Source organism: Peromyscus maniculatus, chromosome 10 (assembly GCF_049852395.1).
Source record: "Peromyscus maniculatus bairdii isolate BWxNUB_F1_BW_parent chromosome 10, HU_Pman_BW_mat_3.1, whole genome shotgun sequence".
Classification (NCBI taxonomy): domain Eukaryota; kingdom Metazoa; phylum Chordata; class Mammalia; order Rodentia; family Cricetidae; genus Peromyscus; species Peromyscus maniculatus.
In genome coordinates this window covers 14850335-14863592 of record NC_134861.1, presented here as the reverse complement: position 1 = coordinate 14863592, position 13258 = coordinate 14850335, and the positions used below count along the sequence as shown (strand labels likewise).

Sequence of the window (13258 nt, the reverse complement as noted above, 5' to 3'; positions counted from 1 at the left end):
TGCATGTGTATATCTCAGACTTGTCTGCCTTTCTTATCTCAACATTCTCCCCTCTCCAGGCCTATAGTCTGTCTCTCCTGGATTTCTGAGCTTTCCTCCTCTCAGGAAAGCAGAGAGACTTCCACTCTACCCTCTCTTGCCTCTGGATTCCACACATGAGCCACAGTGAGGTTAAACATAAGTAAGCCAAGGGAACCGCTTTCTAGAGTACTCCAATGTCTTCCATTGCTGTTGAGGGGTGCACAGTAGGTATGTAGTGTGGCTTGCAAGGCGCATCGTGGGTGGTCTTTGGAGTTGGCTTTCTTTGCGGCCTGGAAGGGCTTGGGGCTCCCATAGACGCTGATTCCCACCAGGGGCCCTCCCTTGACTCTTACCTTGCTGAGAACTACCACTTCCCAGGCCTCAGTGGAGACTTGAAGTGTGGGGCACCTTACAGCAGGTCCCTGTGCAACTAACTATCTTGGCATGCTTTTCCCCCCATCTTTCCTTCAATAATTCTTGGGGGGATCTGAAATATCCTCAGTGTCACCCAGATTCTCTCCCAAGTCTCGGTTCTGACTGTATCAATCCTTGGGTCCAAGCCCACTCCCAACCCCCATTCCTGACCCTCCTGTGGAGTACAGACAGCTCTACCCAACCTGTGGCAACTACCTCTGGTGACAGCCATTCCGTCTTCAGCTGCCTGGACCCAGTCCTCCCCTGGTTGCCCATACACAATCTCACACCCACTCTCTTCTTTGTTCCCGATGGCCCAAGTTGGTCACCTGCCTGGAAGGCCAGCGCTTAGTGCTGCTCTGTGGGCTGTCCCGACGTGCCTTCTTCTCAGTGACACTTCCTTGGCTCTCCTTTATGCACCCATGAAACTCTGTCAGCTTGGATTTCCTGAAATTAATCAAAATCTCATTCCTTATACTGTCGCCTGTATCACAAGTGTCAAGGGGCTGGGAAGGAAGGCAAGCAGATGGGTTCAGCCCATGGTCTAGCTCTAGAGACTCCAGGAATACGCTGGCAGTTTGAAGGCTCTGGGCAGAGAGAAGGGCCTTTTGTCGGACAGCCTTTTCCTGACACAAGGCTTGGAGTTGTGGAATTACCTAGCAGGGCTAACAACATGAATTTGAGGCTATGTGAAGAAGCGTAGATGGTAGGATTATGTAGTAAGAAAGACCCATGCTGTCAGGGCTTATTGGAAATCAGGCTCAACCAGAGGAGCTTTCTTCGGAGCCCAAAGGAGAGCTGCACCCCAACCCCCAAGCACGTGTGCTTTCTCTAGACTTCCTTGACCTTTATACCATCAGAAATTAAAGTTTAACCAGAATATGAGGCTAAAATGCAAGGACGTAGCAATGCGTTGCTGCCAAGCTTCAGAGATAGTAACTGCCCAGGCACCAAGTTCACAGCTGAGCTGCCTCCTCCTCCTCCTCCTCCTCCTCCTCCTCCTCCTCCTCGGTTCGCAAAGCTGGACAACCTCAAACGGCAGAGAGGAGCTGTGAAGACTCCAGATTCCCAGCAAGTAAGTGTTACACTTTGTCAGATCACAGTTGCTGGAAAGGCACTGTTTCTGTTGGGACTCTCGGGCTCCGCTTTACCGAATGTGTGCTGAAGGCGAGGCTCTCCTGCGAATGGGGACCGTGGATGAGAAAATGCTTGTTCTTTTGCTGAAGCCTTGGCCAACCTCTCTTTTCTATTGTGACTGCAGAATTGTTACACATGTGTGTAGACATGCAGGCCCTGCTGGAACTCGCACACAGTGGGGACGCGATGATGGCAGGCTTGCCGTTCAGCAGCAGACAAAGGCGACAAGGTGTCTCCTTCGCGATATCATGCACAACAAGGGGGAATCGGGCACTTCACTTCCCTAGGCCCCCTCATCTGTGAAATGGGGTTTTAGTGGAACCTACCTTGCCAGGTTCCTGGGAAGATTAAACTCTCTATTCTGAACAAGTCATCACATACAAGGGAGATGATCCATGTGTATGAAGTCTTCCTTCCCTGAATAGTGTCTGTGGTTCTGTCAAGGGCTCTCTCCTTTCAGCTGCGCAGACAGTTTAATTTACATTACTAGTTACAATTCTCATTGAAAAGTAAACTCCCCCAGGCGGTGGTGGTACATGCCTTTAATTCCAGAACTCAGGAGGCAGAAGCAGGCAGATCTCTGTGAGCTCCAGGCCACCTTGGCCGAGAGAGAGAGAGAGAGAGAGAGAGAGAGAGAGAGAGAGAGAGAGACAGAGACAGAGACAGAGACAGAGACAGAGAGACAGCAGATAGAGACAGAGACAGAGACAGAGAATCCATTGGAAGAAATCATTGTGCATCTGTGTGAGTAAAAGCAACTTCTGTGTGTTTGGCTGGTACCGGCCTCCATCAAAAACAGAATGAATGTTAAGCTCCGCTTCGCCAGCGCACTGTCTAAGGAGGAAAAGGAGGGGAAGGTATGCTGCTTTCTCACGGTAAATGGAGATGAGATCAGAACTGCAAATACTTTCACTTCACAGCCTGGCATGTTCTGCACTGTCATTTTGGGGAAAGATGCATTTTGAAGCACTTTTTTGGGCCCAGGCACTATACTGGCTTCATATGAAGGTTCCTCAGAGTCCCTTAAATGTTAAACTTGCATCAGCATTAAAGGAAAGCATCAGCATTCAAAGGGTATTTCAAAGCCCTACTGGTTAGTGTTCTTCAGGGATGAAATCTTGCTATCTTCTGTATCAAATCCATGACCAACTATATTTTGCATTTATTCTTTATTTTTTCAATGCCAGCTCTTCTAGCTAATCACTATAATTTTACTATACTTCAACTTCATAAAAGCTTTAGGAAAAAATGTCACAGAAGCTTAAGAAGGAAGCAATATACGTTTTTTTAAAAAATCAAGCTGTTGAATGCAGAGAGCTGGACAGAAAAGGTGGGGCTGTGGGTAGGAGAACGAGATGGGGATAGAGAGAGTGGGAAGTACAGCCCGAAAGCCAGGAGGGCAGGACCAGATTTGAGGTGAACAGTTCTGGGCTTTCAAGACAGCATGCAGCATGGGACCAATGCCATCAAAGCAACCCGGGCTAAACATCGTCCTCAGGCAGGTCTCCTCCTAAGCCAGGGAGGGCTCATGCTCCCAGATCTGAAACAATCCCCTCACAGAACTCTGAGCTACCTCAGAAGGGACTCGGCCTGGAGGACACTCCCTTGGAGGGCTGAGGAAGAGAAGGAGGTTTTTCAGATTTGAATAAAGTTATTTGAGTAATCAACTCAATAATTGTAGTATATTGGTAAATTAAACGACAAACATTCTACTCCATCGAGACTATAATACAGAAAGAAAGAGTCCAGAGAGACAGGAAGCTCTTGAAGAGAGTCCTTAAAAACTGTGATAAAGATGCTGAAGTGTAGCTCTTCACAGCTGACAGCTTCCGTGGCGGGGTGGGGGGTGGGGGGTGGGGGGGTGGGGGTGGAACTCAATTTTCTTTAAGGGGCTGGTCACTGGGAGTTTGACATATTCCAATGAGTATATGGGTAATACAAATTGGACTTCATGGCTTTTTGTTGTTGTTGTTGTTGTTGTTGTTTTGTTTGTTTTTTTGGGGGGGGAGAGCACAAGGCTGTGAGAGTGGACCTGGGAAGAATGAGAAGTGAGTGTGATTGAGGCGCATGTATGAAATTCCCAAATAATTCATAAAAATATTATGTTGGGGGGAAGAGTATAATACAGTTCTAAACACATAGAAGTTCAAGTACATACAAGAAATCTTAGTACAATTATAGGGAGAAATTATAAATAGGCAACCAGAATGGAAAATTCCAGCATGACTATTACTTATAATTGTTTCTGTACCCATGAGGGATGGATCCTGGAACCCTGAGGATGCCAACTCCCAAGATTTTTCTCTTTCTTTCTTTCTTTCTTTCTTTCTTTCTTTCTTTCTTTCTTTCTTTCTTTCTTTCTTTCTTTCTTTCTCTCTCTCTCTCTCTCTCTCTCTCTCCCTCCCTCCCTCCCTCCCTCCCTCCCTTCTTCCCTCCCTTCCTTCCTTTCTTTCTTCCTCCCTCTCTCTCTTTCTCTCTTTGTTTCTTTTCTTCTCTCTTTTTTTCCCCCAAGACAAGGTTTCTTTGTGTAGCCCTGGTCACTCTGTAGACCAGGTTGGCCTCAAACTCAGAAATCAGTGTGCCTGGAATTAAAGGTGTACACTACCACCTTTACCTATGAATTTTCAAGTGCCTTTTTAAAACTGGCCTATTTAGCTTCCAACCTACAAGTACTACCTCCCCCCCATACCTGTGAATCCTCTCTAGGTTACATGCAATACCTAATAGCAGGTGAACATTTGTTAATACTCTATTGTACAGGGACAATGACAAGAAAAAACATGTGCATGTTCAGTGCAGATGTAATTTTAAAATACATTTCTGACCCTTAGATAGTCAAAGCCACAGTTGAGGAACCCACTAGTTTATTGGACACGTATGGGACCTTGCATCCAATAAATTGAAAATACAGTTCTCTCGAGTGTCCCTGAAATCTAATCCCCTCACCTCACAGCCAAGTACAAATGAGAGGAAGCCCAAGAGGCTGAAGGCCCAGTATCCCCTTCAAGGGCATGTTCCCAGTGATCCAGTTTCCAGTAGATCAAAGCCTTAAGCTTCCACCACCTCCAAACAGCACCATTGATGGTACAGGATGTAGGGAGGGATGGCTGGGGCTCAGCCGATAATCTCTGGGGGACACTCCAGATTCGAACTACCTGTCGCTCATCACACCAACAGTTTGGATAAGGAGTGTTATATGGCTTCCTGTCTCGATACAAAAGCTGATTAACTAAAGCATTGATTAGAAGAACAAGAACAGACAGTCATTGCAGTACATTGAGCTCCACAGCGCCGGGGCAAGCGAGAGCCGGACGGACACGGGGCGACTCTGTGCCTCACGGAGGAAAATCAAACATGAGCGAAGGAGATCCTAAGAAGCCAGGAGGCAAAATGTCCTCACACGCAATCATTGTGCAAACTTGCAGGGAGGAACCGAAGAAGAAGCATCCGGATGCTTCTGTCAACCTCTCAAGAGTTCTCGAAGAAGCACTCAGAAGGGTGGAAGACCACGTCTGCTAAAGAAAACGGGAAATTTGTCGACATGGCAAAGGCAGACAAGGCTCGTGATGAAAGAGAAATGAAAACCTACAATTCCCCGCAAAGGGGAGACCAAAAAGAAGTTCAAGGACCCCAAGGCACCCAAGAGGCCTCCTTCGGTCGGCCTTCTTGTTCTTTTCTGAGTATCGCCCCAAAATCAAAGAACGCCCTGGGTTATCCATCGGTGATGTTGCAAAGAAGCTGGGAGAGGTATGGAAAAACACCGCTGCTGACGACAGGCATTCCTGTGAAGAGAAGGCAGCCGAGCTGAAGGAAAATACCAAAAGGATATCGCTGTCCACAGAGCTAAAGGAAAACCCGATGTGGCGAAGAAGGGGGTGGTCAAGGCTGAAAAGAGCATGAAAAAGAAGGAAGAGGAGGAGAAGGAAGAGGAGGAGGAGGAAGATGATGATGAATACGTTGGTTCTAGCGCAGTTTTTTTTTTCTTGTCTATAAAGCATTTAAGCCCCCTGTACACAACTCACTCCTTTTAAAGAAAAAAATTGAAATGTAAGGCTGTGTCAGATTTGTTTTTAAACTGCACAGTGTCTTGTGTGTGTGTGTGCGCGCGCGTGTGTGTGTGTGTGTGTGTGTGTGTGTGTGTGTGTAGTTAACACACTGCCGAATGTGTCTTTAGATAGCCCTGTGCTGGTGGTGTTTTCAATAGTCACTAACCTTGTCTGGTACAGTCTGGGGGTTGTAAATTGGCATGGAAGTTTGAAGCAGTTCTTGTTGGTGCATAGTACATATTAGTTATATGGGGACGGTAGGCTTTGTTTTATTTTTGTTTGTTTGTTTGTTTGTTTTGCTTTGTTTTTTTCATCTTCAGTCGTCTCCGCCACAGCTTATATGAAGATATTTGTTGTTCTGTCAACTGATACCACTCTTTAATTGAAAAAAAAAATGCAGCTGTTTTGTTGACATTCTGAATGCTTCTAAGTAAATACAATTAAAAAAAAAAAAAGAATAAGAACAGAAGAAAATCCAATATTGAATTCCCAGTTATAATTAATAGCAAAAAAATATTAGAAGCATTCCTTTCAAAGTCAGTGGGACCAGGCTGCTTGCTAAGTGCTTCTAACCAATATTATTTAGGAGTAAGGGTTTTCAGGGCCAGGCACATGAGTAATTGCCGGTTGAAAGTGTTCTGGTTGCCACGTCTTAAAGGGTAAAAAGTGTATCACTACCACAATGGAGTGAAAACAGATCTTTTTAATACAATTCAATTAGCGTTTTACACTAGCCTTGTGTTTAATGGGGGCAATAGTCACACTGCTCCAGTGTGTAAACAATCTATTCGAACTTTTAAACTAGATCGAGCACTCGTCTCTTCCAAAGGGTTGGCTGCACTCTGAGAGCTCCAGATGTAGCTGGGCCTGCCCTAGCATGCAGCAAATGCAGGCCAGAAAACAAGGAAAGGAAAGGCCAGGAAGAAGTGAGATCCTTACACTCACAGAAGGTATGACTGTTGACCTGGAAATCCACCAGAATTAATAAGCAAGATACTAAAATTTTAAAGAGAGCGTAGATAAGTGGTCAAGACCCAGGTTTCCCTATAAAACTGTCTCAACCCTGTCTGTTTCTAATAAACAGTTGTACTCTGGTGACCAACCACAAAGTTGTACTCCCATACTCATGAGAACCCTGGATTCTATGTCTCACAAATGCTTGCTTTTCTAAATTTTTTTTCTTTCTTTCTTTCGTTCTTTTTCCTTTTCTTTTCTCCCCCCACTCTTTTTTGTTTGTTTGTTTGTTTGTTTGTTTTTTTAAGACAGGGTTTCTCTGTGTATCCCTGGCTGTCCTGGAACTCACTCTGTAGACCAGGCTGGCTTCAAACTCAGATGTCCACCAGCCTCTGCCTCCTGAGTGCTGGGGTTAAAGGCGTGCGCCACCACTGCCTGGCCTTTTCTTATTTTCTTGTCCATAGCTGCTTACCCATAAGTAGGAAGATGCCTCTAAAGCCTCCCTCTAGTTTCTGGCTTTTGTAGTTTGAAGTACCAGTAAGGAAAAACAACAACAACAATCAAACTGTATCTTTTATGGTTAGCTGAAAAAGTAAACCATTTAAGAAATCCTTTTTTGCTCCACTGTCATGAAAGACATGCACCTCCGTTTCTTTTAGAAGCTCGCCCCTACTGGTCAGGATGGAGAGAGGAAAGCATCCAGCCTCATGTCCTTCCAAGTGGAGCACAGTTGTTGCAGTGTCTAGGACCCCACCCTTTCCATTTTGGTCTGCAATGTGCACCTGTCAATTTTCCACTCTCAGGGCTCTGTTTTCCTCCTCCTGGAATTTCTGTTCTATTTAACTACCCATGAGTCTATTTGCACCCAGCAGACCTCACCCCACACACTGCACACAGTACCATTGTGTTTGTGACCGGGGAGCATGTTGCTCCCCCCCTCTCCACCCTCCAACCCCCACCTCGCTGCCACCATGATCTTCCTTCTCAGAACGCCACTGGCCTTTCTTAGACTTCCGCTTTTCCATTTCTATTTCAGAGTCCGAGACATGTGCTGGATTTTTATTACAGTGGCACCGAGTCTGGTCGCCTGGTAGAAAAGAATTCAAGTATTTATAACCTTGGCTGTTCCTATTCAGCACTGGTTTGTTTCCATTTAGGCTCACCTTCCTGTGTGGCTCTCCAGAACCCCCCAGAGCTTTTGCCGGCTTTTGTTAGCTCCGTTCCTCTTGGTTTGCTTCTGTTGTAAATGCTGACCTCTCTGCTTTCACTGAGGTGCAAAAAGTGCAGTTCCCCCTCCCAGGTGGTGAGAGCAGATTCCAGGACAGGACCAGGACCTGGGACCTGCTGGCTGGACCCTGTACCTCAGTGCCTTCCCATGCCACCCCAAATCTTATCCTTTCTACTCTTAAATAAATCGTAGGTATCTGGATTCTCTCATTCTTACCCTTTCAGCCTCCCATTTTCTCCCTGAGATATGCTGGTGAGTTTCTATACATGAACCTAAGACACATTCACGTTCTCCTTCAAACCTCAGAGAGCCCACATGTCCTTGGAACACACAAACATGGTCCCTGTGCTGTCCGGACGTCCCGGCCTCATCCCAAGTGATGCCATCACTTATCTTATTTTGTTGACTGATTTTTTTTGGGGGGGGGGCTGGTTTTTTGAGACAGGGCTTCTCTGTGTAGCCTTGACTGTCCTAGGACTCACTCTGTAGACCAGGCTGGCCTCAAACTCACAGAGATCCCTCTGCCTCTGCATCCTGAGTGCTGCGATTAAAGGCGTGTACTTTGTTGACTAATTTTTAAGAATAAAAACAGTTTATATACCATTGGGGTAAGCTGGGCGGGGGTGGCACACGCCTTTAATTACAGCACTTGGGAGGCAGAAGCAGGTGGAGCACTTTCTCTGTGAGTTCGAGGCCAGCCTGATCTACAGAGTGAGTTCCAGAACAGCCAGGGCTACACAGAGAAAACCTGACTTGAACTCCTCCAATACTAATACTGATATTGATACTGATACTGATGATGATGATGATGATGATGATGATGATGATGATGTTGGGGTAATGTTTCCATACATGTATGCATTGTATAGTACTTAAATTAGGTTAAACATGCCTATATCCTCAAATGTCTGTCTGCAGCTGTGTGGTTTTCAGTAAGTTCCCTGACCTCCCTGAGGTGGTCTCCCCATCTGTAAGTTGGTGCTGGGGAGAAAGGGATTGTGAGGCTCCGGGAACCCATAGGAAAAGGCTAGAAGAGAAGCTTTGAGTGCCTGAATGCCACATGCTATCAGGGCAAGTCTCAGAGGGTTTCACTTTGTCCACGGACCTCATCTCCAGAGGCTTCTGCCTGGGTGCCTTGGCTTCTTGTACGCAGCCAGTTTTTCCCAGGACCCTGCTCTGGGTAGAGCTCTGTGTCTCCCCATGGGCCTGATCTTCCTAGAAGTCAGTGTGTGTAGCCATCTTTCCTGTCCCCGTGCTCCTGGCCAGTCCTCCCTGATCAGGGACTCCTCTTCCTCATAAGAATATGGGCAACAGTGAGGTTGAGCTGGGGAGGCATCAGTCTCAGGCTATCTATCCAGGTTGTTGACGGCCTTTCCCACCTCACTGTGGCTTTCTCCGGTAGTCTAGGAAACCTGGGGGTGGGTGGCATTGCCAGCCTCCTGCCCATTCAGCTAGGCTCCGCTGATGATGGCACCAGGTGCTAGGGAGCTCCATCTGTGCAGATAGACCTAATCTCCTTACGTCCTCCATTGCGGGTATGGCTGCTGCCTGCACTGGTAGTGAGGGGAGTTGCCTGTGCTGGGGGCCAGGGTCCGTCACCCATGGCCAGCAACCATGTGCTGGCTCCCCTGGCCACACCACGTCTCGTATATTCTGCTGCTCTGGAAGCCACTGCCTCTGTCCCAAAGGTGTCTGTGAAGAGATCGTGCTGGGGCCACGTCACAAATGGTCAGTTCTCCTTGGAGAATTCCTGACTCTAGACTGTATACAGAGCCTGACATGGTGCATGTGTGTTGGATATGCAACTGTATATGTGTGTATATGTCAGTGTATGTATATGCCTGCATATGTGTACATTTTATGTGTACACATGCGTGAGCATAGTGATTGCATGCATACATTTGTATTGGTGTGTGTGTACACATGCATGCACATTTTTGTGTGTGCCTCTGTGTGTGTGCTCTCTGTGTATGTGTGTATGTGTTCTCTGTTCATGTGTATGTGCCCTTTGTGCATGGGTGGGTACCATCTATACATGTGTGTGCTCTCTCTACGTGTGTGTATTGTCTATGCATGTATGTGTCTCTGTGCGTGTGGATGTGTTCTCTGTTAATGTTTGTGTCCACTCTATGCATATGTGTGCCCTCTACACACCTGGACAATGTGGGTACCCTTTATGCATATGTGTGTGCTATTTGTGTGTGTATATGTTCTCTGTGCATGTGTCTGCTCTCTTTGCATGTGTGTATACTCTATTAATGGGTGTGTGCACTAGGTGTGCCCTCTGTAAACGTGTGGGTGCCCTTTATGCATATGTGTGTGCCCTCTGTTGTGTGTATGTTCTTTGTACATATCTTTGCTCTCTCTGCATGTGTGTATACTCTGTATGCATGTATGTATGGTCTTTGCACTTATGTGTTCTCTGTGTGTGTGTTCTCTGCACATGTGTGTCTGTGGTTCTGATAGAAGCTTCTGCATGGTGCTGCTGTTCAGAACGGGCTCTTCTTCCTTCCTTCCTTATCTGCATGGCCCAGGCTCCTGTTCTAGATTCATATGGTGATGTGTTCCCCTTACAAAGTCACACTGGTTAGCAGGATGTATGGTCTGCCTCTTCTCACTCACTCCTACCCACTGGACAGAAGTGTACAGAGCCCAACGCAGTTTGGCTGGTGGTTGGCCAAAGGGCCCCGGGACTGTTTTTGGAAGGAGTCGAGTGAGATTTAGGTTTGGCACTCTTAGTCCCTGACAGCCCCTGCGTCAGGCAGCATCCCAGTGGTCCCCATGGATGAAGCAGGGCCTGAGCCGGACTTCTCCCTCAGAATGGAGCCTGAGGTTTGAGTTGCTAGGAGTCTCCAGTAGCACTGACCCCTAGTCTAGGTCCCACACAGTGACAAGGAACCCAGGACCCACCTCTCCTGGGCCTCTCTCTGTGGCCCATTGTTCCCTCTCTGCCCCGCTGGGCTCCATCCTGTGGAGCAGGAGGCATACAGGGAGAGGAGCAGGAGAGGCTCTGGGTAAATAAGACAGAGAAAGCTGCTGATTGGCTTCGGGAGGCGGACACTTTGTCTACATAAATGGCAATCGCATCCTCTGTGCCTTTTAACTGTCACCAAGGAGAGAGAGAGAGAGAGCAAGAGAGCGAATAGAGAGGAGGCGACTCCAGCTGCCTGTGAGTACAGCTCTTTGTCTACATGGCTCAGGGTCAGACCCCAGCACCCACTTCTGGCCGACAACGACCCGGGGCTGGAATGGGAGTCTGTGGCTGATTTTGGTCATGGTGTCTTTCTAGGGATAGAGATGCTGCTGGTTGTGTCCAACATCACAGGTGTCAGAGCTGCTAAGGGAACTTCCTGAGAAATTTGGTACCAGCCTCTGCCTGCCTATTTTGAATCATTTCTATATGAGCCCAGCAGAGAATCGGGACTTCTGGGGGCTTTTAAGTTCTTGTTATTTGAACTATTGCAGTAAGTGGGTGGGCTGGTTTTCAGGAGACTCCTATACCTGTGGGATAGAAAGTGAGAAGGTGACTTTGGGGCCACAGACCTGGGTGTGGTTTGCAGGTGAAGGAGAACTAACAACAGTCTCCCACAAGTTGTAGTAGCCCTATTCTTAAAGGGTTGGGCACACGATAGACTCACAATACCTGAGAGCTCTGTTGTAGATGAGCAAGGCAGCCACAGTGGGAAGGTGCACCTACTCCGCCCTCCGCATCCTCTTGGCTCCAGTTTCCAAGGCAACTTCAGTCAAGTTACCTGGGTTTTCCTTTTATTTGCTTTTTTTTTTTTTCTTCAAAGGCTTCCAGTTCTGCTCCTTATACACAATTGCTTATTTGGAAACACCATGTTTCCCCTCCAAAACAGGATCAAAGTAAAAGTGACAATCTCAGGAAAGCTGGCCTCCTTTGGAACTTTCAGGGGTGCCAGAGGGAAGCAGACTTCGTTCAGGGTCACCCCAAGCTCAGCCACAGCCTGCAGAGTCCTGGATCAGGACATCCTAGGACAACGAAGAACTAGCCAGGGAAGGGTATCTGGATGTCTGCAGAGAGACAAGACATTGTCATCTGTGACAGCATCCTTTCCTCTTTCCTGGGCACATGGTCTGTGGGCCTCCACACAGGGATTGCGCTAATAAGATAAAGAAAATTAAATTCTCCTTTAAACCTCCACACATACAAGAAATGTCCAGAGATCTAGTTCCATTTTTTTTTCTCCCCCTGCTCTTGGAGCTATTAATTATCATGAAGGCTTTACCTTGAACTTTTGCAAACTCATCTTATGTCTGGTGTTAAGTTTGAGGAAGTGCCAGGGAGGCAATGCTCCCCGGTATTTTAAAACAATCCTAATGTTCTCTTCCCATTCATAGGCATTTTGGCAGGAAGACCCTCGGGGGGCACAGATGTACCTCGAAAGCAAGTAGATCAGGTTCATAAGGAAGGTTAAAATCCCACAGACTGAGTGACAAGAGGTAAGAAGGGATAGGCTTGCCTTTCTGCTGAGAGGCCCACGTGTACGAGCTACTGTGGATCTGTGCAGGTGTAGGCAAGCCAACTGCTGTCCCCACCTACTCGCTTACTTCAGAAGGGCAGGTAATTGCACTGCTCTGCAGAGCGGATGTGCAAATGGAGGGAAGGGAGGACAGCAGAGTTAGTCCAGCCTGTTCCCATGGAGATGCACCCAGGAGGGTACCCGGGCAGCATGGCTGCTCAGTCCTCTTGCTACTCTTCTGGTCTCCAATCAGAACCCTGGTGGCATAGGCAGGACCCCTGCAGCTGCACTTGGGGCTGTAAGCAACATCCCCATCAGTCCCGGCAGGAGCCCTTGTTGGAGTCCATCTGTGCCTCTCAGGCTATGGAGAGAGGGTAGGATGTCCAGGCCAAGGGCTGAATGGGAAGAGGCTGGTTTTGGAAGGAAAGAGGACTTGCTGACTGTGTGACTTGGGTATAGCGGCAGTAATAATCCTCACCTTACAGGGTTACTGGGTATTAAATAAGATACTGTGAATACCATGTGCTTAGCGGAAGGTTAGGAAATACTGATTTGTTTGGTTTCTCGGACAATAGAATGTGACAACCAAATGTCAGTGTATTCTCAGAAGTGAATGTGGAAGAGCCTGAAATACAGGGTTCCTAGCAACACAGTGACAGGCCAGCCACCGCGCAGTCCAAGGGATAATGAGGAATTGAGAAGCCAATGTTTACCACTGACCTCATTCGTGAGAGAAAATTGAGACTACCAGAAGCGGGTACCAAAGGGCACCAAATAGACTCACAATGCCAGGTGTCTGTGTTTGCAAAGACAATAAACCAATATGAGACTATTACCGAGAGGCAGCCACTGGAACAAACCTGAGGAGTCTCTGGCCTATAGGAAAGGCAAGTGGCCTGTGCTCTTTTGCCACAGGGCAAAAGTAAAAAGAGGATGAATTGAGGGGAAAACATAGAGTAGGGGAAAAGCATTCC

General features: G+C 47.3%; 1 protein-coding gene across 3 annotated transcripts in view; it reads left to right on the top strand.

Moving 5' to 3' along the window:
- Positions 1–1350: 1350 nt before the first annotated feature.
- Ddc (dopa decarboxylase) overlaps positions 1351–13258 on the top strand; it is an 88148-nt gene continuing 76240 nt past the window's right edge. Inside the window, exon 1 of one of the 3 annotated variants that reach the window (XM_015991868.3) lies at positions 1351–1510. The gene's annotated coding sequence lies outside the window, so the exon portion shown is untranslated. Of the gene's footprint in view, positions 1511–10775; positions 10970–13258 lie in introns of those variants that run through there. The other 2 variants (XM_076546003.1, XM_006973038.4) reach the window with 2 other exon arrangements.